The sequence below is a fragment of the Ictidomys tridecemlineatus genome, chromosome 2 (assembly GCF_052094955.1).
Source record: "Ictidomys tridecemlineatus isolate mIctTri1 chromosome 2, mIctTri1.hap1, whole genome shotgun sequence".
In the NCBI taxonomy this organism is placed as follows: Eukaryota; Metazoa; Chordata; class Mammalia; order Rodentia; family Sciuridae; genus Ictidomys; species Ictidomys tridecemlineatus.
This window is the reverse complement of record NC_135478.1, coordinates 206,437,250-206,454,001: the sequence shown is the minus strand read 5'-3', so window position 1 is coordinate 206,454,001 and position 16,752 is coordinate 206,437,250. Positions and strand designations below refer to the sequence as shown.

Genomic DNA, 16,752 nt, shown 5'->3' with positions numbered 1-16,752 from the left:
AAGGGGCTGGGGTGTGGCTCAGTGGAGGAGTGCTCACCTAGCACACGTGAGGCACTGGGTTCAAACCTCAGCACTACATTAAAATGAAATAAAGATATTGTGTCCATCTGCAACTAAAAAATAAAAATATAAAAAAAGCGGAGGGACTGGAGATGTGGCTCCATGGTTAAGTGTCCCTGGGTTTAATCCCTAGTACCTAAGGAGAGGAGGAGGAGGAGGAGGAGGGGGAGGGGGAGGAGGAGGGGGAGGGAGAGGAGGAGAAGGAGAAAAGGAATTATTATTTCTACTTGCTCTTAAGTTAATAGAATGACCAGATAAAAAGCACTTTATAAACCATTCTAAAATAACAAAAACTGTAGAAATAATATAAGCTACAATTATCTGCCATTTATACCCCAACAGAAGCAGAGCAGTCTTTATTTGTAAACATTATAAATGGACACATAGATGCATACACATCCTTGGGAAAAAATCTTAAAGCCTGGGGCTGGGGTTGTGGCTCAGTGGTAGAGTGCTTGCCTCACATGTATGAAGCACTGGGTTCAACTCTCAGTACCGCATATAAATCAATGAATAAAATAAAGGTCCGTCAACACCAAAAAATTTTTTTTAAAAATCTTAAAGCCTATATAATAATATTAAGTCTGTGTTGATTGCCACTGGGGAAATGTGATTACCACTTGGACAAGGACTTAAATTTTCTTGAATCTCTCTCTCTCTCTCTCTCTCTCTCTCTCTCTCTCTCTCTCTTTTATAAACTGAGATCAACTAATGATATAAAGAAATAGCACCAGACATAATTTGACCAGAGGGGCAATAAAGAATTCAATTTCTGGGGTGGGGGTTGTGGCTCAGTGGTAGAGTGCTCACCTAGTATGTGAGGTGCTAGGTTCAACCCTCAGTACCACATGCAAATAAATAAATAAAATAAAGGTATTGTATCCAGGTATGATTAAAAATTTTTTTAAAGAATTAAATTTCTGTGCATTGTAATTCCAAAATAAAAAGGATTGGGATGTAGCTCGATGATAGAGTGCTTGCCTAGCAAGTGGGAGGCACTGATTTTGATCCCCTGTACAACAAAATAAATAAAAAAAAGTTTCAACTTCAAAAGTTCTAGGCACAAATTTATAACTTATTTACATTATTGGATATCTAAGGAACCAAAATATTGTCCGGAGCTTCTCATGGTCCACAATTTGTACCTTTTATTCTTTTTTTTCTTAATTTTTATTTTTAGATGGACAAAATATCTTTATTTTATTTATCCACTTTTATGTGATGCTGAGGATTGAACCCAAGGCCTCACATGTGCTTGGCAAGCACTCTACCACTGAGCCACAACACTAGTCCTGTACCTGATACTCTTCAAGAGATAATGGAATTAGAGGCCTGTGCTCAGCTGTGATGAGCAGCTTCCCATCCTGACTCCTAACCAGAGCTCCTGCCCTGGAGGAGCCCAGGCTGTGATAAGAGGTGGTTGGGATACAGTGTGACACAATCATGTGGCCAGGGTATTGTATCCAACTCCCGATCAAGGCCATTTATCTGAAGAATATGACTCCATGTTAAGACATTATGGAAGGATATTAATATGAAACTAATTAATAATCCATATTTAATTTTATTGTGTAAATGGAATGATTACTAGGATATTGTTATTTTAAACACTTTGGTGTTTTTCCATATCACAATTTTATTGCATTTAAGGATGTGATTTCTCCTTTCTCTCTCCCTCTCTCTCTCTCCTAAGAAATGGAAAAAATATTCTGAGAAAGTGGTTTCCTTTGATTTGGTCCTGTACCCACTCACCTTAGGTTATCAAGTAATAAGATCCTGATAAGTGTCTCTTAGTTCTTGGACATGCATGTCAGGGCTGTCTAGAATAGGTGGGGCTTTTTTTTTTAAATAAAAATTTATCTGACCCTAGTTAACAGAGTAAGGAAGATTTATTGAGGACTATTGTGATAGGTCAAAGTGCTAAGACTTTTGCAGTATGGAAGATTTTTTTGGTTTTGCTTTTGGTTTTGACATTGAGCACAAGTATAGTCAAGGAACAGGCTGGTGGTAATGTGGATGGAAAATTACTACAACACATCAAGGGTAGGGGAGATTCTTACTAGAATTACTAAGCAGGATTCTTGCTGAAGGCAGGTTAGGGTGATGAGACATCAAGGGTGGGGAGAGTGAAGAATTTGATTAAATATTGAGAGTGATAAAAAGCCAGGGTAGGATGATTTTGTTTAAACTAGGCTATGGAAAGTGAGGCTTAGTTGAGAAAAGTGCTCAAAGGAACATGGTTAAAGTTGACCAGAATGAGGAACTGTTCAATTCAAATGTATAGACAGCATTGAAACAGGTCCCCTTTGAAATTAAGAGCAAGTCCTGAACAAGCTCCTGTCAAGGAAGTGAAATTCACATTCTCTGGCTACATAGCCAAGCTACATCTGTACATATATATCTCTTGTCTTTTATTTCTGTAAGTTGTAACCAGTTTCTTTAGGGTTTATAGAGAAACAATCTAGCTGCTTCTTCCCAGTTTGGTCAACAGGCATACAATTTGTATTTCCTTGCTTCCTTATTTCTTATGCATCGGGGCAGCTGAGTCTTGCCTGCAGGGTTGCTGGCCAGGCAGGTTATCTGGGCTGACTGTCAGTATCAGCATCAACACCTAAAATTAAAGCAGAATCTGGCTGGGCCCTATTGTCTGTAATCCTAGCTACTCTAGAGGCTGAGACAGTGGGATCGGGAACTTCAAGGCCATCCTGGGCAACTTGGCAAGACCCTGGCTTGATATAGAAAAAGATGGGCTGGGTAGGTATAGCTCAGTGATAGAACATTTGCCTAGCATGCACAAGGCTCAGTGGAATCCCCAGTACCACACACACACACACACACACACACACACGTATACCGAAACAATCTAAAAAACAGAATCTGGCTCACTTAGGGCATCAGTTTGAATTGAATTCTTGCCTGTCTTGGAGAATGGAAGGCAATAATCAAAATTTGTAAGTGCAACATACACTCCCTTTCCCAAAAGTTTTTAGCTGGTGTGTCCCCAGCCACCCCCACACTTGGGTAGAACTCAGGGCATCGCCCATGCTAGGCAAGCACTCTACCACTGAGTTACACCCCCAGCCCTAGTTTTCGCCAGCATCAGGGGTCCACTGAACTGTCCTTGAGTCCCGGGGTCTCAGAAGCTCCTCTGCCTTGTTGAACTCCTTGTGAGTCTCCTGTTGGTTCTGTACTATCAAGAAGCTCCAGGCCCCATGTCCATAATCTGCCACACCTATTTATCCCCTGACCTAGGACTACTCACATGTACATTACTCTCCTAAACTTCTCAACTTCTTATTTAATGGGCTTGACTTTCCCCCTGAGTATACGGATTTCTGAAGACATAGTAGGCAGTTCTGAAAGGGTGAATAAACAAGAAACTAATCAGAAATCTAACTAAGGAAACCCTGGAAAGGAAGTTTCCAGAGCTATTTCTACCTCTACCCTGCTGACTTTGGCATCTCTGGCTGTGCTATCCCCCCTCCTCTCCAAAAAAGTACCTTTATATTCTCCAAAGAAGTAGCCTAAGAGATGAAATGGCTCTGGATTACTAAGAATCCTTTCTCCCTGGTTTGGGATCCCTGAATGTACCCTCTTCCTCTTCCCCAACACACATGCAGCTTGAGTAGAGGGCAGGAATTATCATGCTTAAGCAATCTCTGGAGTTTTGCACTTCCAAAGAGCTTTGAGCTCCTAGATTGTAGACATGGGTTAGTGGAGCTCTTCCAGACCTCCTGGAGGGTACCTTAATATAATGATTTCTTCAGGCAGTTTTACCTTTAACAGATGGAAAAGTGACTCCCTTTGGAGCAGCATTTGGGGGAGTGGTGGAAAGGGATAAGTAATTGTTAGTGTGGAGATGATCATTTTGACATGAAGGCAGATACCAGTCTGCCTTCCTTCATCTTCAGTATTTAACATTATTGTAAATCCGGCCACTCCAGAGGCCGAGGAAAGAGGATTGCAAGCTCAAGGATGCAACCTATCCTTACACCTCAGGGTCTGAGCTGTCTTATTAGAAAGCCTGTGGGTGTTCTGGCTGTTCTGGGAACATCCCCTCTCACCTAGATTGTGACCTGTGCTTCAACTCCTTATGACCTGTGCTTCAACTTATTTGTGTAGAATACTATGCTGAGCACTCTCTTTAGGTCCTCCAAGTCTTGGTGCTAATTTAGATGCAGCCTCTCTTTCTTTCCTTTGTCTTTTGAAGGAGAATCAGAATTCTTTGGTTGCCCCCTCAGCCCCTCCCTACCTCTCCTGACTCTGATTGGTCTGTGGTTCTCTGAACTGTCCTGCTCTGCCCACTGTCTGTGTAAGGTATCTGCTTCTATTGCTCCTTGCTATTTCTGCATTTTTCTGTGGGTGACCCTCAACTGACCTTAGGTCTGCAGCTTTAATCTCCCCCTTGTTTTCCCCTTGCTTTTTGGTATTGGGGATCAAATATGCCTCCTAATCCTAGGCAAGCACCCTACCACTGAGCTATGCCCCTAGCATCTTAGTAGATCTTCTTAATGTTTGTGCCTCTGTATCATTTAGAAAATAAAATAATTTTATTTTACTAAATTGTGAAAATAAAGGGTTTTTTTTTTAAAAAATTCAAGTGATGTCGAAAGATCTCATTAAGAAGTAGTCATGGAAATCAGAGTCTAATGTGACTCCAGTATAAATATTTTCATAATTAATTTGAGAATATCACCCTAGATTTGTTTAACATGCACATATAAAAAATAAATTTACCTGAATGAACTCAAATTTTGTTCCCTAGTATTTTAAAATTTTTATTCTTATTTATTTATTTATTGGCACCAGGAATTGAACCCAGGGACACTTAACCATTGAGCCATATCCCCAGTCCGTTTTTTATTTTTTAATCAGAGTCAGTGTCTCACCAAGTTGCTAAGGGCCTCATAAATTGCTGAGACTGGCATTGAATTCTCAATCCTCCTGCCTCAGCTCCCCTAGTGGTGACTTCCAAACATGAGCGTCTACTCTTGGCTTGTGAGTGTCCTTCTAAGAAGGGCTTTAAAGTCCAGTGTGGGGAGAGATGCTGAATATAGCACAAGCTCCTGGCCTTTCATTTCCTTGTGAAAACAAGGGTAGTGGTACCTGCATCACGCACTTCTTCAGTGGAGTGGAGGGATTATAATTTAAAATTTTAAGCATCAGATTGATCTCTTGGTGGGTACAAAGGGATGGAAACTATCCTTATGCCTCAGGGTCTGAGCTGTCTGTCTTATTAGAAAGTACCTGGGTGTTCTGGCTGTTCCAGGAACATGCCCTCTCCCCCTAGACTGTGACCTGTGCTTCAACTCCTGTAGGACTGGGTGGCACCTTTGGAAATTTACATTATTTGCATAGAATACTATGCTTAGCATTCCCCTTAGTTCCTGGATATTTGCCATTCAATTTAGATGCAGCCTGCTCTTTCTTGCCAAAGGGTCTTGCAAAGTTGCTTAGGGCCTCACTATGTTCAATAGTTCTCCATTCATGGTCAGTAAAACCATTGCATTAGATTGTGTATCTCTCAAAGCTAAGTCTTCATAAATACTCAAGACTATCAACAGTAATCATTATTATTGTCACACTGGTGGTGTTTGGATTTCCTTAGTTGTCTCAAAATGTGAAAAGTTTATTTGCCTCATGGTCTAAATAACTTCCCAAAGGTTGAGTGATATTTTGTTTGGATGCACTCTAATTTACTCCACCCTATGGAGGGAGTGGTGGCGCCAGAAGTGGACCGTTAGTGTGCTGAAATTTATTTCGTAGGGGAAGGACCCTTCGACCATGTGGGTGGAGTCCACACCCCAGGATCTGGTTGTGGCTAAGTAAAGGAGGTCCAAAGTGATTCTCTCTTTTGTGAGGATCCTGCAGGAAGGTGTCTTAAGCAATTTGGAAGCAGTCTTCAATCTCCAACTTCTACACCTACAAAACGGTAAGAAGTAATGGGGTTCTGTTTTAGAAGCCTGAATAAGCCAATGCGCAGATATTTCCTCATACTAGTCTGCCGTTGTTTGTTTAAACTATTTTGCTAGTGGGGATTGAGCCTAGGACTACTTTATTGCTGAGCTATATCTCCAGTCCATTTTTGTAAAAATATATTTTTAGTAGTCAATGAACCTTATTTTAGTAATTTGTTTATATGTGGTGCTGAGAATTGAACTCCTTTTCTCACACATGGTAGGCCAGCGCTCTACCACTGAGGCAGAACACTAGCCCCTGTTTTTACTTTTTAAGGCAGTGTCTTCCTCAGTTGCTGAAGCTGGCCTCAAACTGGGATTCCTCCTTCCCCAGTTTACAGAGATGTTGGGATTGAAGGAGTGTACCTCTGTAACTGGCTGGGCTTTCATTCAGTTGTGTGTGTGCGCGTGCGGGTGTGTGTGTTTGATACTGTGGATTCAACCAAGGGGAGTTTCACCAGTAAGCCACAGCTATGTGGTTTTTTTGTTTGTTTGTTTGGTTGTTGTTGTTGTTGTTGTTTACTAGGGATTGAATCCAGGGCGCTTAAGCACTGAGCCACATCCCCAGCCCTTTTAAAATATTTTATTTAGAGACAGGGTCTCACTGAGTTGCTTAGTGACTTGCTAGGTTGCTGAAGCTGGCTTTGAACTCAAAGTCCTCCTGCCTCCCCTCCTGAGCCACTGGGATTACAGGTGTGCACCTTGCCTGGTTCAGCCATGACAATTTTTATTGCTTATTTTGGCAGAAGGTCTTCTAAATTCCCAGGCTGCTCTCTTAACTTTATTCCTCCTGCCTTAATTCCCTCTCAGTGACTGAGAGGGGATTACAGATGGTCACCTCTGTGCCTGGCTCTCACGTTTTTTAATGAAGACTTTTCCTTTAAAACATTTGTGATAATGGTAATCTTTTGTCTAGTAAGCTGTATTGGTGATTGGTGCTGGTAGTAATGTTTCCACAGGAGTGTCACTATTGTACATATATCTTTTGTTTGCTTGTTTGTTTGTTTGGGGGCCTATCCTGTTTGTGAACTGCTTTATGGTTCTTTTATTATTACTCTTTTTTTCTGGAACTGGAAATTGCACCTAGGGGTGATCTACCACTGAGCTTTATCCCTGGCCTTTTAAAATTTTTGTTTAGAGGTAGGATAGCCTGGAACTTTTCATTGTACTGCCTCACCTACTGAGAGGTTATTTCATATTTGTTGTTGTTTGTTTTCTTTTTCTGGAGGAGGGTCTTCCTATGTTGTGCAGGCCTGCCTTAAAGTTTGGGGCTCCAGTTGTCCTCCTGTCTCAGCTTTCTGAGCAGCTGGGACTGCAGGCTGATACCTTCTGGGTCCAGGTTTAGGCGTTTGTCTTTTGTTTCCTTATGATTTTTATCCAAATAGAGGTTTGACTCCAATTGGGTGAAGTGTTTCATCATTTAAAAGAAGGTATCAGGAAAGTTTTACAGTTTTATAACTGTAGAGCTTGCATGAGAGTTTATTCCTAGGTGTTATATATTTTTAACAATTGCCGTTTTCTGTGCTCAGGTTCTAGGGTGGGTAAATGTTGAGCACGTGTGGAGACCCTGGGTTTAATGTCTGGAGTTCAGAGGCAACACCACGCCAGCCCCCCTCCATCTGCTCCTCTACTCCTAATGAATTTTCCCCCATTGTGTTCTTACTCTTGTTTATAAAAATATTTGTTTTCTAGCATTTTTATGACTTAATGAAAGATACATACATGCTGTATTTTTGGCATAACTGGGGATTAAATTGAGAGATGCACTCATGAGCCAGCTTTTTTTTTTCTTTTTTCTTTTTTTCTGTTGTGGATTTAGGGCTTGAACACTGGTATTTTTCTGCTACGGAGATACATCCCAAGCCATTTTTACTTTTTTTTTTTTTTGAGTTTTTTTTACGTTGTACTTGGACCCACTGCATTTATTTTATTTTATTTTTATATGATGCTGAGGGTGGAACGGCGTCTCACATGTGCTAGGCAGGCTACAACCCCAGCCCCCCTTTTTACTTTTTAAGACAGTGTCTTCCTCAGTTGCTGAAGCTGGCCTCAAACTGGGATTCCTCCTTCCTCAGTTTGCAGAGTTGTTGGGATTAAAGGAGTGTACCTCTATAATTGGCTGGACATTAATTTTCTTGTGTGTGCACGCACCTGCGTGCATGTGTGTGAGTGTGAGTGTGTGTGTGTATGTTTGATAATGGTCATTCAACACAGGGGAGTTTTACCATTAAGCTACAGCTATGTGGGTGTTTTGTTTGTTTATTGTTTTACTAGGGATTGAATCCAGGGTGCTTAAACACTGAGCCACATCCCCAGCCCTTTTAAAATATTTTATTTAGAGACAGGGTCTCACTGAGTTGCTTAGTGACTTGCTAAATTGCTGAGGCTGGCTTTGAATTCACAATCCTCCTGCCTCCCCTCCTGAGCCACTGGGATTACACGTGTGCACCTTGCCTGGTTCAGCCATGACAATTTTCATTGCTTATTTTAGCAAAAGGTCTGAATTCCCTGGCTGCTCTCTAATTTTCATTCCTCCTGCCTTAGTGCCTTAGTTCCCTCTCAGCGACTGAGAGGGGATTACAGTTGGTCACCTCTGTGGCTGGCTCTCATGTTTCTAATGAAGACTTTTCCTTTAAAGCATTTCTGATAATCAATGTTAATCTTATAGTAAGCTGTATTGGTGATTGGTGCTGGTAGTAATGTTTCCACAGGAGTGTCACTATTGTACATATATCTTTTGTTTGCTTGTTTGTTTTTTGTTTTGGGGTCTATCCTGTTGTTTGTGAAATACTTTATGTTTTTTTTCTTCTTATTTGTTTTTTCTGGAACTAGGAATTGGATCTAGGGGTGATCTATAACTGGGCTTTATCCCTGGCTCTTTGTATTTTTTATTTAGAAGCAGACTAGCCTGCAACTTTTCATCCTACTGCCTCACCTCTGGAGTAGAGTTATTTCATATTTGTTGCTGTTTGTTTTCTTTCTTTCTTTTCCTTTTTTTTTAATAGGTTCTTCCTATGTTGTGCAGGCCTGCCTTAAAGTTCAGGGCTCAAGTTGTCCTCCTGTCTCAGCTTTCTGAGCAGCTGGGACTACAGGCTGGTACCTTCTGCATCCAGGTTTAGGCGTTTGTCTTTGTATTCCTTATGATTTTTATCCAAATAGAGGTTTGACTCCTTGGGTGAAGTTTTTCATCATTTCAGGAAAGTTTTGCAGTTTTATAACTGTAGAGCTTGCATGTGAGTTTATTCCTAGGTGTTATAGATTTTTAACAATTGCTGTTTTCTGTGCTGAGGGTCTAGGGTGAATGTTGAGCACGTGTGGAGGCCCGGGGTTTAATGTCTGGAGTTCACCTGCAGTGCCATGCCACCCCCCAACCCCTCACCCCCATCCTCTATTCCTAACAAGTTTTTCCAAATTGTTTTCTCACTGGTTATTCTTGTTTATAAAGATATTTGTTTTCTAGTATTTCTTAATTTAACGGATCATAATATTACATTCTCTATTTTTTGGCGGAACTGGGGATTAAATTCAGAGCTGCTCTCACGGCCAACTTATTGTTTTCTGGTGGGAATTTTGAGGTTGAATCCAGAGATTCTCTGCCACTGTGCTAAACCCAAGCCCTTTTTACTTATTTTAAAAATAAAATGCCATGGCTTGCTTCAAATTTTGGTTCCTCCTTCCTTATTTTGCCGAGTTGCTGGGATTAAAGGAGTGTACCTCTTTAACCAGCTGGACATTCATTGTGTGTGTGTGTGTGTGTGTGTGTGTGTGTGTGTGTGTGTGTGTGTGTGTTTGATACTGGGGATTGAACCAGGGGAGTTTGACCACTGAGCCACATCATCAGCCAGTTTTTTATTTGTATTTAGAGACAGGGTCTCTCTGAGTTGCTTAAGGCTTCACTAAATTGCTGACGCTGATTTTGAATTTGTGCTCCTCCTGCCTCAGCCTCCCAAGCTCTGCTGGTTTACACTTGTGTGCCACTATGCCAGCCATCCCTGTTGTTTGTGAACTGCTTTATGACTCTTTTATTATTATTTTTTCTGGAACTAGGGATTGGACCCAGGAGTGATCTACCACTGAGCTTTATCCCTGGCCTTTTTTAGTTTTTATTTAGAAGCAGGCTAGCCTGCAACTTTTCATCCTTGGCCTCACCTCCAGAGTAGCGTTATTTCATATTTGTTGCTGTTGGTTTTCTTTCTTTTTTTTTCAGAGGGTCTCCTATATTGTGCAGGCCTGCCTTAAAGTTTGGGGTGCAAGTTGTCTTCCTGTCTCAGCTTTCTGAGCAGCTGGGACTACAGGCTGGTACTTTCTGTGTCCAGGTTTAGGCTCTGTGTCAAGGTTTAGGCATTTGTCTTTTGTTTTCCTTATCATTTTCATCCAAATAGAGGTCTGCCTCCAGTTGGGTGAAGTTTTTCATCATTTCAAGAGTGTTTTGCAGTTTTATAACTGTAGAGCTTGCATGAGAGTTTATTCCTAGGTGTTATACATTTTTTTGAGAGAGAGAGAGAGAGAGAGAGAGAGAGAGAGAGAGAGAGAGAGAGAGAGAGAGAATTTTAATATTTATTTTTTAGTTTTCCGCAGACACAACATCTTTGTTTGTATGTGGTGCTGAGGATCGAACTGGGCCACACGCGTGCCAGGTAAGCGCGCTACCGCTTGAGCCACATCCCCAGCCCAAGATGTTATACACTTTTAACAATTGCTGATTTCTGTGCTGAGGGTGTAGGGTGAATGTTGCACATGCGTGCAGGCCCTGGGTTTACTGTCTAGAGTTCAAGTGCAGGCCGGCCCCAACCACCTCCTCGACTATTCCTAATGAGTTTTCCCCATTGTGTTCTAACTGGTTATTCTTGTTTGTAAAGATATTTGTTTTCTAGTATTCTTATAACTTAAACAATGTCTTTTAATTTTTTTAGATTATAGACAGACACAATACCTCTGTTTTTGTATATTTTTATGTGGTGCTGAAGATCAAACCCAGTGCCTCACATATGCTAGGCAAGCACTCTCCACTGAGCTACAACACCAGCCCACTTAAACAATTTAGTGAATAACAATATATGTACTCTGTTTTGGGCGGGACTGGGGGTTGAATTCAGAGCTGCACTCACGGGCCAACATCTTTTTTTTTTTTCTTGTGGGGATTTAGGGGTTGAACCCAGATATTCTCTGTCACTGAGCTACATTCAAGTCCTTATTGGTTTCTATTTTTTTAAATATTTAGTTTTTAATTATAGGTGGACACAATAACTATTTTATTTTATGTGGTGCTGAGGATCGAACTCAGTCCCTCATGCATTCCAGGTGAGCGCTCTGCCTCTGAGCCCCAGCCCCAGCCCTTATTTGCTTTCTGGTTTAAGGCAGGGTCTCCCTCAGTTGCTGAGACTGGTTTCAAACTTTGATTCCTCCTTCCTCTATTTGCAAAGTTGCTAGAAATGTATGCACCTCATTAACAATTTGGACATTCATTCTTGGGGTGTGTGTGTGTGCGCGCGTGTGCATGTGCATGTGCATGTGCATGTGCGCGCTTTCGTGTGTGTGTGTGTGTGTGTGTGTGTGTGTGTGTGTTTGATAGTGGGGATAGAACCCAGCGGAGTTTTACCACTGAGCTACAGCCATTGAGGTTTTTTATTTTGTTTTGTACAAGGGATTGAACCCCGGGGGCGCTTAAGCACTGAATCACATCCCCAGCCCTTTTAAAATATTTTTTTACAGATAGTCACATTGATCTGCTTACTGACTCATTAAATTGGTGAAACTGGCTTTGAACTGTCAATCCTCCTGCCTCAGCTTCTGGAGCCACTGAAACTGTAGGTTTCCACTACCTCACTTGACTTGGCCATGGCAGATCTTATTGCTTATTCTGCACAAGGCCTAAATTGCCCAGGCTGTTCACTAACTTTTGTCTTTCTTCCTTATTCCTCCAGTGACTTAGAGGGAATTATAGATGGTTACCACTCTGCCTTGCTTTCATTTTTTTTTGTTTGCTTGTTTTTCAATTTTTTTGTTGTTTGTTTTTTAATTTTTTTTAGTTGTCAACGAATCTTTTTAAAAATTTATCTATTTATATGTGATACTGAGAATCCAATCCAGTGCCTCACACCTGCCAGGCAAGCTCACTACCACTGAGCCACAACTTCAGCCTTCTCTTATTTTTTAATTAAGTCTTTTCAAGTGTTTATGATAATCAATGGTGATCTTATGTATAATAAGATGTATTGGTGATCCTTGCTGGTAGTAATGTTTTCACATGAGTGTTGCTATTGTATCTATACGTTTGTTTGTTTGTTTGCTTTTGGTTCTAGGGATTGAACCCAGAGGCACTGCCTCACATCCCCAGACAGTTTCTTGTATTTTATTTAGATACAGTGCCTTGGTGAGTTGCTTAGAGCCTCCCTAAGTTTCTGAGGCTGGGTTTGAACTTGCATTCCTCCTGCCTCAGCGTCCCAAGTTGCTGGGATTACAAGGGACCGAGTCGTCTCCATTTTTTTAATGACTTTATACCCTGCTATAGAACTTTGGTCTTTGCCTCTATTTTAAGTGTTTAGTAAGCAATTGAAGTTTTTATTTAAGCAAGGTATTAAAGCATTTGACAGAGACAGAGGTAATAGGATTATAAAGAGTGTGGAAATTTCATCATTAGCCCATTGTTAGAGTCTGTAAACAAGTCAAAATAACACCTGGCATTTTGCCAGGGGAATGTTAGTTTGTAAACAAGTCTGGATGGTGCCTGGCAAAATGCCAGAGGGAGTGGTTTGAGAATTAACAAAAGCTAGTCATTAAGTGTGGAGATTCCTTATTGGTTGACTGATGGATCTAGTTTATGCTAATTAAGATAAGCTGTGCAAAATGTATAAATACCTCTGTTGTCCTACAATAAACGGCTTCCACTTCTGCTGTATCAACGTACACGAGATCTTCGTCACCCCCGGTTTTTTTGCTGCTGCAGCCCATCTGTGGCAGCCCGTGAGTATGTAAATTTTTCCTGTGAGATGAGAGCCTTCACAACACTCAGTTGTTTGGGTTTTCATAAAAGGCAGTGTGTATTCTTGATGTCTTAAACCTGAAAAGAAACTTCTAAAGTCCTTACATAAGCCTTGTTCTGAGATTTAAACAGGTTCTAGTTGAACCGTCTGTATGATCTGAAATTGTCTGTCTGTCTTTAATTTACTATGTGTAGACAGTAGAGATCTTCATACCTTAATTTCCTGGACTGGGAATATATGGGTGCTCTACCATGGAACTATAGCCCCAGTTATTTTAAATTTGATTTTGAGACAGGGTCTCACAAAGTTTCCTACCTGGACTCAAACTTGTGATCCTCCTGCCTCAGACTCCCAAGTCACTGGGATTCTATGCACATACCTGGCTTCCAACCTATTGTTTTATGTATACCATGTATTTAAAATTTGGTAGTTTAGCTGGGTGTGGTGGTGCATGCCTATAATCTCAGCAGCTCAGGAGGCTGAAGCAGAAGGATCACAACTTCAAAGCTAGCCTCTGCAACTTAGCAAGGTCCTAAAAAACCCCATTTCTAAATAAAACACAAAGTAGGTCTGGGGATATGGCTCAGCGATTATTTACTCTGGGTTTAATTCCTGTTACCTAAATAAATAAGTAAATTAAAAATTTCTAGCTTGTTATGATAGAGAATAGTTTCCAAATTTCAAAATGAAAAGAATAAGAATAGTAATTTACTCATTTACCTTATATACTTACTGGTCAAAAAAAAGCCCCAATTATGCCATCATCCTAAGGTACTGGGCAGTGCATACATCACAATTTATAGTGAGAACAGCTTTATGTACTCAACTAATTTAACAGAAGTGTTTGTGAGCATGACACAGAATTCTTATAGTTTGTGCCACTTTTAGAAATTCTTTCCAGGTCATCAAAGTTGAAAATACAGTTGAATTGTTGTGTAGGTTTACAGTGCTCAGAGGGGAGAGAATAGTGTGAAAAAACCTTATAGAATATACCAAGACAAAGTACTTTAACCACATAGTAATAGTTTCCAAAATTCTTAAAGCCCCCTTGTTCAATTAATATGGAAACAGGCCTTGTGAAAAGTCAAGTCTCATTGAAGCTGAGGTTTTCTTGTACAGGAGCAGTTCTTGGAGAAGCCAGCTTGACCATCTGGGTGGACAGTCACGATAACAGGTAAGGTCTCTAATTGCTAGTTGGTAGCAGGTGGTATTAGTTGGTGAGGTTTCTGAGATTAATTTGCAGCTGATGAGGACTTGTCACTGCTTGGCTCTAGGCTTTCAGAGAAGTTTCATGGGCTTTCACATGACAGTGTGGCTCTACCTTTACCTAAACTCTCAAGGTGTCTGTCAAACTCTTGAGTTATGCTCCTTTCTGAAGCTCAGTAGTTGAGGTCAGTAGCTGACATGTGGGGAGTCTGATGGGACGAATGAGATCTGGCAACACATCATGCTCTAGCGAGGAGAGAACATGCTCCAAAAACATCAAACTTTAGAAGTATTTAGGATCATTTCATAGTCACATAACACACAGCCCAGCACCAAAACCAAGCCACCCTCTGCCCTGGTTCCACGTTCAAACCATGGACAGGTGGACATAAGGTTCCATTATTCCAAGCCTTTGTACATTCTAGAGTCTTACCCAGGGGCTGTAAGTGGTAAGTGGGTGGGGAAAATGAGTTCTTAGAAAAAGAACCTGACTGGCCTGGTGGCCCATGCCTGTAATTCTAGTGACTGGGAAGGCTTAAGCGCAGGGCTGCAAGTTGGAAGCCAGCCTCAGCAACTTACAAAATGCTGTTTCAAAATAAAAATGGCCACAATTGTTGCTCCATGATAGAGTGACCCTGGGTTCTATCCCCAGCACTGCCCTCACCACCCACCTCCAACCAAACAAAAAGCCTGGTTGCTCTTGCCAGCAGGACTGTGGGGTCCAGAAGTAGACAAAGCATTCACACCAGGTCCCCACTGATCACAGCCACTCTTTACAAGGTTGGCCTCCTTCCCCACACCTCTTCAAAAATCTTTTCTAACAACTTTGTCTTACCCCCAAAATTTGTGATTTTGATTAAAATTACATTCATTATGACATCTTGTTTCCAAAATTAATGTTTTTTTGACCCATGTAGGGCATGTGTTCACTCCAGTCACCACATGTACCCCTTACTGAAGTTTGGCTCTGCATATTTTTTATATTGTTTGTTCCTGAGGATTTAAACTTTTTATGTCTGTTGTGAAAGGGACACTTTTTTTTTCCTCTTTGGTGGTGCTAGGAATTGAACCAAAGTCGGTGTGCATGCAAGGTAAGCACTCTATCAACTGAGCTATATTCCCCAGCCCTGAAAAGGGACTTTTGTAGGAGGTTATTGCTGATTCAGTGATTTTTTTAAATGATTTTCGTGAGAATAAGGAAGGTTGAATTTTCATTTTCATTTATTTTCTTTCTTCCTCTCTTTCTTTCTTTCTTCTACTTTGTGTAATTGGTGCAGGTATCATCAGGTAGTTGAATGTTCTTCAGTACTCCTATCTGGTCCCTGAATGCTTGTGACCTTTAGCTTCAGCCAGGAGGCTGGTTATAGAATTCAGTTGTACCTGTGTTAAACTCTTTTGGTTTAACAAAAAGGTCAAGTGGGTATTGACCTTACAAAATATGCTCTTGAGGCTGTGAGGTCAATATTAGATTCAGATTCCTAATGTTTACATTTGTGGTCTTGTCTCTAGCTGGCAGTGTGGTCTCTTTTAATTTCTTTCTTTCTTTTTCTTTTTTCTTTTTTTAAGGTACTGAGGATTGAACCTAGTGGTGCTTAACTACCAAGTCACCTACCGAACACTTTTTAATATTTTACTTAGAGACCGGGGTCTCATTAAATTGCTTAGGGCTTCAATTAATTGCTGAGGCTGGACATCAAACTCACAATCCTCCTGCCTTACCTTCCTGAGCTGCTGGAATTACAGGTAGGAGTCACCACTCCCAGCCTGGGGCATTATTTTCAGGTTTTTGTGTCACTATTAGACTTGTTTAAAACCTCTGCCATTGTTGTTGTTGCTGTTTGACCGATCCACCCAACCCAATCATGGCATTTTTCTCTGTACTTGAACTTTATTTCATTAGGAAAGGACTACCTGTGAGTCAAATTTGGCCTGCCACATGTTTATCTAAGTAAAGTTTTACTGGAACACAGTCATGGCTGCTTTCTTGGCAGAGGAGCACAGTTAAGTAGTGGTGCAGACTGGATGAGCCACAAGGCAGAATTATTTACTGGTTGGCCCTCCAAGGAGGCATTTTCTAGTCTGTGCATTCCTGTATCCTTCACCTCCCCTAGAGAAAGGCTTGTGGCCTGTGTTACTCAGGTTTTTGTCACTAACAAGAAAGTACATGACAAGAACAATTGGTTTGAGAGGTTCAGTCCATGATGGACTTACTCCATTGATCTGGGCCCCAAATGAGGCAGAATGTCACTGTGGAAGGGCATGATGGAGGAGTGCTGCCCCATTGTTGTTGGCCAGGAGACAGAGGGAAGAGGAAGAGGCCATAGGGAATATGGACCTATTCAGGACAGGTACCCAGTAACCCACTTCCTTTAATCATACCCCACCTGCTTATGATTACCACCCAATTACTCTATTCAAAATAAATGAAACTGATTTAATTCACAGCTCTAAGTCTAATCACTTTACCTTTGAATAGTTCTGCATTAAACAGTTTTCAGGACACTTCATGTCCAAATCATAACATGATCCTTTTCAATCTAGACTGT

General features: G+C 41.0%; 1 long non-coding RNA gene across 1 annotated transcript in view; it reads right to left on the bottom strand.

Annotated features, from left to right (window-relative positions):
* Positions 1-16,752, bottom strand: part of LOC144375453 (uncharacterized) — a 116,446-nt gene that overhangs the window by 97,633 nt on the left and 2,061 nt on the right. The window lies entirely within an intron of this gene.